Genomic DNA, 12,409 nt, shown 5'->3' with positions numbered 1-12,409 from the left:
TCTAAAGTGGGCCGGTCTGAGGTATGAAACTCCAGGGCTGAAAATGAGTCCCACTCCGGCCCTGCTGTCAATAGACTTTAATGGTGAAGCAAAGAGTGTGTTGTTCCACGCAGTGAAACTATACAGTCGAGGATTACGTTTTTGTTTGTTTGTTTTTGTTTTTTACTGCCCCTCGGCCCCTGAGCGTCTCCGTGGTCTAACGTGAGTGGGCTTGGCCTCTGCTAGCCAAAAACTGAACTCCTGGGCTTTTGAATGATCTGTCTGTCTTTTTCTGGTGTTATTGGAGACCGTACCTGTGTTTGGAGAGTCCGAGTTTTGATATAGCAAACCAGCTGATGATGACAGTCAGACTAATTTACATAGTGGTAGTGTTATTAATAAGTTAGCTTTTAAATCATGCAGCTGAAATCGCTATGTTTAGTATTACCTGTGGCCACGAAGGAGTGTGTGAGTGGGCAAATTTCTGATTGCGTTTTATTAACAGTACTTTTTACTTTTGATACTTAAGTACACTACTTTTTTACTTTTACTCAAGTAATATTCTAGCAGGCAACTTTCACTTTTACTTGAGTAATTTTCCAGTAAGGTACTTTTACTTTTACTCAAGTATGGCTTTTGGGTACTTTATACAACACTGGTAAAAAGTAAAGCAACAATACAATTTCATTGGTAACTCATTCTGTAAGAAATACATAAGACATACATTATGAATGGAGTGTTGTCCTTTGAATTCTATGTTTGAACGACAACCTGGCACGGGTGGTTACTCTTACCGTAAAATCCTATTTTTTTTTCAGTTTTACACACAATTGTATTCTGTTAGCTAGACAAAAAAAACAGTACAGTAACCATTGTCAATGAAGGACTGGGCTAAGGCTTAGTGGTGGACATGAGGGATATTTCAATTGCCCTCTGCCATAGTGACAAAACGTCTAAACATTTTGACTTGCAGTGCTTACACAATGCCAAAGGGATGATGCATTTTGGGGGCACTGACTATTTATATGAGAAAGGAATTTGATTTTGACACATGAGCGAACTGTTTTGGGAGAGATATGAGCTTTTGCAGGTGAACCATGGTGTTGTGCTGAACCATCCAGGTTATTTTTTGGCAAAACCACCAAGAGTGTTGAGAACGTCCGGTCTGTTTCAAGAAATGAGTCAAAGCAACTGAGAAAGATCTTTGCAATTTTGTGGCACTGACTCTTTATATGGGGAAGGAATTTAGTTTTGAAGCATAAGTGAACAGTTTTGGGAGAGATATGAGCTTTTGCAAGTGAGCTATGGTGTTTTGCTGAACTGTAAGACTGTTATGCCAAATGATCTTAGAGTTTTGAGAATTTCTGTTTCAAGAAATTAGCCAAACCAATGGAGAAAAACTGTAATATAAAAACAAAACTTAAGTGTCATTTATGCTCATTAATAATTCATTCACATTATGTGTAAATAAATGTAACTTAAAAAACAAAGTGTTCTACACACACTTACCACTCGTTCATATGCAAATTTTGCTTACTTTTGTCAATATATGTTAATGAGGACTTGTGACAGGGTCTCGGGGGGGCTGGAGCCGATCCCAGCTGTCATTGGGCGAAGGCAGTGTTCACCTGGACAGGTAACCAGTATATCACAGGGAGACATGTAGAGACAGACAGGTAACCAGTCTATCACAGGGCCGACATGTAGAGACAGACAGGTAACCAGTATATCACAGGGAGACATGGAGAGACAGACAGGTAACCAGTCTATCACAGGGAGACATGTAGAGACAGACAGGTAACCAGTCTATCACAGGGCCGACATGTAGAGACAGACAGGTAACCAGTATATCACAGGGAGACATGGAGAGACAGACAGGTAACCAGTCTATCACAGGGCCGACATGTAGAGACAGACAGGTAACCAGTCTATCACAGGGCCGACATGTAGAGACAGACAGGTAACCAGTCCATCACAGGGCCGACATGTAGAGACAGACAGGTAACCAGTCTATCACAGGGCTGACATGTAGAGACAGACAGGTAACCAGTCTATCACAGGGCTGACATGTAGAGACAGACAGGTAACCAGTCTACCACAGGGAGACATGTAGAGACAGACAGGTAACCAGTCTACCACAGGGAGACATGTAGAGACAGACAGGTAACCAGTCTATCACAGGGCTGACATGTAGAGACAGACAGGTAACCTGTCTACCACAGGGAGACATGTAGAGACAGACAGGTAACCAGTCTACCACAGGGAGACATGTAGAGACAGACAGGTAACCAGTCTATCACAGGGCTGACATGTAGAGACAGACAGGTAACCAGTCTATCACAGGGCTGACATGTAGAGACAGACAGGTAACCAGTCTATCACAGGGCTGACATGTAGAGACAGACAGGTAACCAGTCTATCACAGGGAGACATGTAGAGACAGACAGGTAACCAGTCTATCACAGGGCTGACATGTAGAGACAGACAGGTAACCTGTCTATCACAGGGCTGACATGTAGAGACAGACAGGTAACCAGTCTATCACAGGGCTGACATGTAGAGACAGACAGGTAACCAGTCTATCACAGGGCTGACATGTAGAGACAGACAGGTAACCAGTCTATACAGGGCTGAAAACGACTCAGCGCGCTGTAGTACATATTCCAGGCCCTTATGCGGCGCTGTTTCTGCTACAAAAACGCAGAAGAAGAGCAACACGAGAGCGTTACTAATCTCCGCCCGACCACCTGATCAATAAACAGTGGTGGACAGTAACGGAGTACATTTACTTAAGTACTGTGCTTAAGTACATATCCAGAGGATTTGTACTTTACTTGAGTATTAGATGTATTTTATTACTCTTACTTGAATACATTTCCAAGACAAATACTTTTAGTTGTACTCGAGTTCATTTCTAGAAAGGCTGAAAAGTAGGCTACTCGTTACTTTCAGGTCTGCTCTTTTTTTCCCCCCTTTCTTTTTTTTTAAAAAAAACTATTGGACACAAGCTGTGTTTGTCAAAGAAGGAAACCTATCACAGTGCAGGCTCTCCACTGGGATCTACGTAAAAGCGGAAATACGTAATCCCTCCCCATAAGGATACCGCCAAAGTAGCCACGCTCTCGACTGTGTTTGTCAACACAAAACCGCGACAATGGCTGAGTCTCAGACTGAGTGTGATAATGATCCGGAGGAACTTTCAGAAAATCCTTGGCCTTATCTGGACTCCATGTTTGAGTTTTACAGAGTAAAAAAAATGGACGCAGACAAACAGTCATATATTTTCAAATGTGTATTGTGTTTGCCGAAGGAAAACTACATCTCTGCTTTCAACAACTCGTCCAACTTAAAGAAACACGTTGACGTAAGTTAACCAGACTTTCACCATGTTTTTTTCTATTTGTCTCGGTCAATGTCATCATGTTGTGAGAATGTGAGTGTGTGTTGAGCACAAAAACTACATTTTGTAGGAAGTGGCGTTGTGTGTGTGTGTGTGTGTGTGTGTGTGTGTGTGTGTGTGTGTGTGTGTGTGTGTGTGTGTGTGTTGTTGTTGTGGTTTGAAACGATGGCCGAATGAAACGCTCTCATAACGTAACGTTATTTGTTATTAACACTCACCAAACTTTTGTCGACCCCCTTGCTTTGCTTTAGTTAATCCATTTGCCATATTACTGAGAAATGCTGTTCTAGTATAATCCTGGGGGAACGCTGCTTTTGGGCTGAATAAACTGGATGTATACTTTGTCGTACAACATCCTTGCATGCCTGATTAACAGGCAGGCTCACAGCAGAAGTCAGAAGTTATGCGAGCTTGTAGATGGGCTATGTTCCGAACATAGCTACGACAGTGCAGTTTCCTTGGCAATATTACACCGTAAGATACATTATGATAATCTAGTCATACTAGTTAAAGGTATATGTATTTTATTTATTTTACTTATCTTGTGTGACTGTATAGTGCATAGCAGTGGTTGGTATTTACTGGTGGTGCAGGAAGACATGAACCCCCAAAGCCTTTTTTACACAAATATTTATTAACTATGTTAAGCCTATAAACATTCATTTAATTTTAAATTTACTCTTACTTAAAGTAAATTTAAAAGCATTTACTTTTGGATACTTACCTTTAAAAGCAAGTACTTTTTTACTCTTACTCGAGTACCATGTCAACTGAGCTACTTTTACTTGTAACAGAGTACATTTTGACCAATAGTATTTGTACTCTTACTCAAGTACTGTGTAACCAATCTTAGTGATATAAAAGTGAATTACAGTATAATAACAACTTGGACTAATAACTAGACCCTGGCCAGAATCAGAAGACACCAAATTCGTAAGGAGCCAATGTGTTGAGCAGCAATAATGAGGCAGCCACTGGAATAACTGTTGAGTAGCTACTCTTGTATTTTTACAGTGCATGAAGAGACATATTCAATTTCTACGAACATACAAAATAATGACCCAGATTTCCCAAAATAAATAGTGTGCACACTTAAATAAAAGAAAAGTGTCCATTGGAGCCCTTATGAAATAAGAGTTGTTGCAGGTGCACCTGATTTAAAGGTCTATGGAGTGTAATGTGAATGTATGTGTGGGAGTGTGTACGTGTATATCTCCTTTGTGGTGATTCTTCCTCAAAGTGGTTGGCTCGCCATCTGTCACGACCGGAATCTCGTCCTGGTCCTCGGATTTTCTCCGTCCTCTCAAAAACCTGACCTATACACAAGGTCATATAAGTTACAGTCTATTCTCAGATGCATCATTAAGGTTTAAATGTCAAAAATCAATATATTGCATCAAACCTCATATGTAAATCTTCAATCTTATCAAATCTTGAAGCTTCAGTTTTAGTTTTTATAGTTGTACAACATTCAACAATCATGAGCTGTGTCCCAATTCAGGGTCTGCAGCCTTCGGAGGACCCAGCCTACGCGGTCTACGGAGGCAACACCTTCGGAGACTCCTCCGGAGGCTGGGTCAACCGTCGGTAAATGGGACGGTCTAACCTACGGAGCATTTCCTGATTGCGTCGCGACGTCATCACTTCTGCCGGCCAAGCCCGGGAAAAACACCGGTCACAACTTAAAATACAACGGACAGACGACATTACATTAATACAACTGACAAACGACATTACAGAAAACACAACTGACAGACGACAGACAATACAAGTGACAGACGACATGGAGCCAGAGGTTTTGCTTTTGATTTTTTTTTTTGTATTTTTTGTTGGAGGAACAGGAGAGGCGGATGCGGCGACACCGGCGGCTCGTTTATCTCCGGCTGGGAGAGAGCCGTGGGGAGGTAACGTTAAAGCTGTTATTTTAACCGATATTAATGTTCATACATAGCTAGCGTACTCCGTGGTAATTAATATTCCTGTTAATAAACGATACCGTTAAATGACAAGCCATATTAAGTATAGATTGACATGGTTAATGTCATTTAACCATAAGACTTAATACAGGGTTTGTACAGGTGTTTCCAATCTAAAATCTTTGAAAATGATGACATTTTAATGCTGTGTTTTTCAAGGTCTGAAAAGTGCTTGAATTTTAGTTTAAATGCTTGGTTTATAAAGTGAATGAATTGAATAGTAAAATGTGTACGAGCCCTGTAAATATTGAGAAGCCAAAGTGTATAGATGGACAGATAAAGCATTATTGGCTTTAACATTAATTAGAATAGTCGTATTGACTGAAATTCAATAGCTATTGTTCAATCATGTATGTCCTCCTGTTCTTACCCCCTTTATCCATCCAGACAATGCCACTGTACTGCCGCATCAACCTCACCGTTCCCATTTTTCAACTTTACTTGACAATCACGACACGACCAAAGACTTCAGGCTGAGCAGAGAGTCCCTGGCGGTGCTGCTGGACCTTCTCCACCAGGAAAGACGACGTGGATGGGGTGCCACAATAGAGACCTTGGTCTTTCTCTTCTGGCTGGCGAGTGGGACATCATACAGGGTGGTCTCAAGGGTGTTTGGGATGCCTCGCTCCACTGTTCACTGCATCGTCCATCGAGTTACTGAGGAGGTGGTGGCCATTCGCCACAGGGTCATCTACCTCCCCGAGACCGCAGACGACCTGGCGGCAGTAACTCAGGGGTTTGCAGGGCTGGCAAGACACAGAGCTTTTCGAAAAGCTGCTGGAGCAATCGACGGCTGCCACGTCAGGATCAAGCCACCAAGCGGCCCTGATGGTCAGTGCTTTAGAAATAGGAAACTCTTTCCGTCTATCCTCCTTCAAGCAGTTTGTGACAATCAGGGCCGATTCATTGACACGTATGTGGGCTGGCCGGGGTCGGTGCATGACTCCAGGGTCCTCCGGCACAGCCCACTGTTCAGGCGTGGCACCCTCCTCCAGGGTACTTCATCTTGGCAGACGGTGGATACCCATGCCTCCAACATCCACTCCCCCTCTAGTCTGGTTTTCACCATACTAAGGTCAATCTTTTAAGATTGAACATTAGTCTGGGGAAGCTGCGCTTTGTTTCTACTGCTCAAGAGGCGGGATCAATGGGCATCGTTCAAATGACTCCGTACGCAATTGGATAGTCCTACAACCAATCAGAGCAACTTTCCGGACAACAACTGCTGCTTCGCGTCGCTTATGTTTCGTCATCGTCACGTCACCGGCCAATAGCGTGCCAGGAGAGAATGGCCGTTTCTGATAGGAGCCAAAGATTCTGGCAATGTAACAGCGAAAGTAAGCCTGAGGGTGTCCAGCCTAAACTGCCGAGCGAAATCCAAATTTCCCGGAAGTTTCAGGCAGGGTTCACCCAGCCTACTCCCCCTCATCACTCCCTACAAACGTCCAGTGCAAGGTGTGGGAGCCCAGCGCTTCAACGCTCATCACTCCAGGGCACGCTCCATCATAGAGCGTGCCTTTGGGATGATGAAGACCAGGTTCAGGGCCATCTTCCTCCAAGCGCTGGAGGTGCACCACACCTTTGTGCCTCAGGTATGCCATTACCCAACAGAACAGAATTATTGTTAAATGGTGAATACCACTAAATTAAGTGAATTAAAATAAAATTACAATTACTTTAAATTAATCTTTTTTTTTCTCGTTTTCTACAGGTCATAACAGCATGTGCCGTCCTGCACAACATTTGGACGACGACGACATGCAGGAGGATGAGGGGGAGAACGGGTTGGAGGCAGCCAGTGGAGCACCGTGGCGGGACCAGCTGTCTGCCCTGGAGGAGGGTTTACTCGACCATGATTACCTTTAGAGGGCAAGTAAAATCATTTTAAAGCTATTCCTATTTTAAGTGTTTTGTAAACAGTTTTGTTTATTGAAGTATTTTGTGGTGGGATGTTTAAATGTTGTGCAGTAGTATTTAGTATTAATATTTTATTCTTGCCTCTCTATTAAACATTTTAGTGACATGGCAGCCGTCGATTGCATCAGCCCTGCAAACCCCGATGATGGACGACGTGGTGGACAGTGGAGACATGCATCCCACACCCCCACCTCCCAGATGATGTCCCACTTATTGCCAGAAGACTCCAGGGTCCTTATTGTGGCATCCCATCCAGTCCAGCAGCACCACCAGGGACTCCTGCTCAGCCGACACTGTATATATGTTCCCTGTAAATAGTTATTTCTGATGATCTTTTTAGTTCTACATGTTAACACCCACTTGTCTTACTGTAACTGTAAATATTTAATGACAAAATAAATGTACTTTCTTGTCACTGAAAAGCAGTTCAAAAGTTTACTTTAGTTGTAAATAAGAAGTGGAAAAGATAGTGTAGGTAATAAGATTTTAATTGAACTATATACACAATATTTTTCATTAACAACTTACTAACAGAACTTAATTGAACAGAAAAAAAACATCCGCACCCAAAAGAAAATGAACGCCTCTCAATCACTCTCTCCAACAAACCAAAAAGTCTTTCCATTCTCTCTCTGCTCTCTCTCTCTCTTCTTTCCTCAATCTCCCTCTGTAATATCATGTCCTCTCTTATTAATTCCATCAACTCGTCCCTTTTCCTCTTTCTTCTCCTTCCTGCTGGCCCTGGCTGCCTCTCCTCCTCCTCCTCCTCCTGCTGCTGCTGCTCCTGCTCACCCACTGCAGCACTTGGCCCTGGTGTGTCCTCGGGGATGGAGGCAATTAGGACAGGCGGCGTAATTGACGGCCTCTGTCCCAATACCTTATCCATGAGGACAAACCAGGGCCAGGTGGCAGCAGTGGGCCTCCCACCGACTCCCTGCCCTGTCCCTGGATCTTTGCATTCCTAAGGCAGAGGAAATCAATCACTTAAACAACAGCAATTGTCTGTAAAGTGTTTATTTAAAAAGTCTTGAAAAAGGAGTGCTTCATGGACAAAATTTTTTTTTCAGGTACTCTTTGTAATGGGATTCATGTAGTGATAAAGAAACGAAGAAAATGAATGTTTAACTTCCTGATGAAGGCTTGATGGCAAAACACGTTGAAGGACTGTGTTTTTGAAGTTTGACCATACCATGAGGTGCCTTGGAGGTTTTTTCTATGTTCCTTTATCAAAGTATTCATTAACTTGGCAAAAACAAATGTAGTTTTCATATCATTATCCAAACCTGCACATACTTTATATTTCTTTTTCAAATTGTCCCATTTCTTTTTTGCCTGTTGGGGCTCCACGGTTCCCTCCAGGCCCATTTTTTGCAGGATTGTTCTAAACAAGGCAGAAGCATTGATACAAGTTAAACACACACAAGATCACATAACAAATATGTAAAGATTCATCTCTGTACAGAACTTGGGTTAATGTATGTAACTCTTACATACAGATATGTATAGAGAACAAATGGTCTATTTATTTATGCCTTAACAGTTACCTCCAAGTGTGGCGGTGTTTTTGGCCCCTGTAAAAAGGTGGTCGTTCTCACCCCGGAGTTTAATGAACTCCTCCGTCTGCTCCTTGCTCCCTACAACAACGACATGTAAAGCACATTTCCTGTTATGTCAACAGGCAAAATGATTGTACGATAAAATAACGATATTAACAGTAATAATGCTCCTAAGGTTAGCTCTGTATTCAGCCCAAACGTTTACAGTTTTACAGCCTACAAATACAGCGGGGCTCACAACCCATCGTTAACGTTATATATTCAGCTGCATTCAGCTTTGGGCGCAGGAGAGGAGCGAACTGTAGCCTACACAACTTACGAGAACAAATTAACTTAACAGCTTCACGGTTACAATAAGATATAAGTTACCATCGGAGCTTGTAACATTTGAAAGTGAAGGCGGAGGAGGAGGGTCCGCCGACGTGACCCGCCGGCTCCCCTCAAAAATTAGCGTTTGTATTCGCGTCTATCGCGTCCGGTGTGAACGCCGCATTAAGCTACATCACGTAGCTGGCCCTACATTCCGGTGGCTACACGTATTAGCATTATTAACTTAACGCATTTTAACATTTAAATATGTTTTAAGGCCCCTTGAACGTCCGGCGTTAAGCAAAAACCTGTTAGTTACATTTAAATGTGTATGCGGCACTGCTGCCGTTTCCCGCCGCCATTGTTCGTTTAACAGCGGCGCGCAAAGCATCTTGGGATATGGGAGGCCGCGAAGGATAGTAGCGGTGCATCCTCCGAATACGAGAGGGGTCTGTCTGCGGCCTGCAAGAGGGAGGCGTTTCGCGTAGAGGCGTGTCGCGTAGTGACGTCACTACGCGACACGCCCCCTCCACACGGGAAAGTCACGTTGAACCACGCGAGATGTAAAATGAGACCGCCAAAACGGATAACAAAACAGGAAGTAAACCAGTTCCGCCGTAAAACTTGACTAGTCTGAATGGCCGAACATATGCAGACTGTAAGTGTCAGTGTAATTTAATTAATTCATCGATTAATGTATATAATAATTGTGTTTAGCGATGGACTAAGGAAGTAAGGCTATATTTATCCATATTATTAAATATAAGTGTATAAACAGAACGAAGCCAGCCCGTTGCCGACTCAGCAAAATGTAACGTTAGCAAAGTTTCAGAGGGTTATTTGCCTGTTTGATAAGTGACATGCAGCGTATACATACGTTTTATTGCAAATGATCCTAAAAGGTTGAGCCAAATAGAATTGGGTGTTGTAACTTAGCCAGCAATCTGGTGTAACTAATAAATTGTAACTCTGCTATAATATTGACCAGCTCATTCAAAAACATTATTCTCACCGTGGTCTAGTGCAGCAATAGTTTGTTTGAAATTATTGTTCACATTTACATTTAAACACGTACTTCCTACAGTCACAAAAGTGACCATTTCTTAAAGGTTAGGGGAAGGGAACAATAACACAATACCAGACCGTTGCTAGGTAAAACGAGCCGTTGCTAGGGACTCAATAAATGTGCATCACCCTGAGCAGACGAACAGGCGATTAACAGCCACTCTACTCAAGACTAGCTCACTAAATATTATGTATCAAGAAGTGATTCAATACAGTGCAGAGGAAGCCATTTGTACGTATGGGTTTCTCCTGAGGGTTTAGCTATGTGCCATCAGGTTATGCCAGTAACAGAAATATTTGGCCGAACTTGATCGTGAGGTTACATCCTTGTGTTTTTGATAGTGTTGTGTGCACACATTTAAAAAAAACTTTTATGTTTGCTTTCAGCTCCATCCAACCATCATCATAGATGGTAATAAACCTCAGGTGGTTTCAACAGATCAAACACATACATGTGTTATCTGTTTGAAAAAGGGAGAATATGCGAAAATTGCTGCACACGTTCAATGCCATGAAAGGGCAGTTGTTCGTCATGGAGGTACTGTATGTTTTAATTTTAAATCCAGAGACATCCATGCAGATGTTTTTCAATGTTGTAAATTTGGTCTTTATTTAAGTGAATAGTTTATATCAAAGTGTGCAAGAATGTTGTTGGTGAACATATATAAGAATTTAATGCACAAATTGTTTGTAAATCCAATTTCCATTTGTTTGCAGGTTATAAAATGTACAAGTGCCTGCGAGGCTGTGTCAAAACACCACATCACCATTGCTGTTACTGTGGCCGCACAGTCACTAGGCAGGATGTATTCATATGTCATGTCAAAACCTGCAGCAATACTTTCGGTATTCCTTTGTTCGGATAAGTTATATTTTAACATTTACATGCAAATTAATTTCTCACAGTTTTCAGTTAAAATGCATGCTTTCTTTCTCTGTCCTCCATCAATACTGCAGCCTCCTCCATCTCTGCAGTCCCCTCTCTTTCTGCAGCAGCCAGCGGGTCTCCAACTTCCAGTGTCTCTACTGTTGCCCATGCCTCAGTAGCCTCCTCAGCAGCTTCCCCTGGAGTCTCCTCCTCTGTCTCGAATGCTGCCCGTGCCCCTGGAGTCTCCTCCTCTGTCTCGAATGCTGCCCGTGCCCCTGGAGTCTCCTCCTCTGTCTCGAATGCTGCCCGTGCCCCTGGAGTCTCCTCCTCTGTCTCGAACGCTGCCCATGCCTTAGCAGCCTCCTCAGCAGCCTCCTCTGTCTCTAACGCTGCCCATGCCTTAGCAGCCTCCTCAGCAGCCTCCTCTGTCTCTAACGCTGCCCATGTCTCAGCAGCCTCCTCAGCAGCCTCCTCTGTCTCTAACGCTGCCCATGTCTCAGCAGCCTCCTCAGCAGCCTTCAGACCCCCATTTTTAGAATATTAGTGCCTCTTACAGTGTAAGATTTGACAAAAGGAAAAATAATTGCAAACTGGACACAACATGAGGCTACATTCAGATCAGTGACTTTTTCATTTAAGTTAACAAATGTCAATCATCCTGCCAAGGCAACGATTCAGACCCTGGTGGAGAAATTCAACATAACAGTGCCAGAGGCTGTGGCGAGATTCCGAATGGGACCTCAATATCAACCGTGGTAAGATTAATAAAGAATTGATGATAGACACATGACACATCAATGTGTGATGTAACATGTAATTGAAAACCTTTATTGTTCTTTTTTGACAGTGAGTTAAATGTGATGGCCGAAGCCCTGGTGGGGCACATGTCCAAGGAGGGAGCAAAGAAGCTCCAAATTTACAAGGAGAAACTGGAAGAAGCCCTCTCCTCTGAGGCATTTCTGAGCAGGCTATAAAATAAAAAAAAAATGAGCCTTGAAATGTTTTGGTTTGGTTTTTTTTAAATAGATCTCTTCTTCACTACAAATACATTTGACAGACCAAATATAGTTGAGATGAATTGCTACTTGTCACAAAACGACCATGACAAAGAAAGTTATGGTCTATGATCAGTGCTGTGAGTGCATGAGTACAGTAGTGTGTGTGTTGTAGGGTGAAATAAAGGAAATCAGAATACCAAACAAAGCCCAAGAGGTGTTGCAGGTAGGAGAGAGGGCGAGAGGGCCAGCAACTCAAGCTCCAGGAGAATGCTGCTGATGATCCCTGCTGATATCAAGAGAGAAAGCAAGGGAGCAACACTGCTCAGTAACCTACAGAATGG

General features: G+C 42.9%; 1 long non-coding RNA gene and 1 pseudogene across 2 annotated transcripts in view; one reads left to right on the top strand and one right to left on the bottom strand.

Moving 5' to 3' along the window:
- The window catches only part of LOC311008509 (zinc transporter ZIP9-like), an 88,138-nt pseudogene that overhangs the window by 36,971 nt on the left and 38,758 nt on the right, over window positions 1-12,409 (bottom strand). The gene's annotated exons all lie outside the window — the stretch shown is intronic.
- On the top strand, window positions 10,371-11,490 carry LOC311032604. Its single transcript, XR_014599194.1, has 3 exons — window positions 10,371-10,740; window positions 10,920-11,048; window positions 11,160-11,490. It is a non-coding gene; the product is annotated as an uncharacterized lncRNA (long non-coding RNA).

Source organism: Eutrigla gurnardus (genome assembly GCF_963514095.1).
Source record: "Eutrigla gurnardus genome assembly, chromosome: 22".
NCBI lineage: Eukaryota > Metazoa > Chordata > Actinopteri > Perciformes > Triglidae > Eutrigla > Eutrigla gurnardus.
The sequence above is the reverse complement of the archived record's forward strand: the minus strand, read 5'-3'. Positions and strand labels throughout refer to the sequence as shown.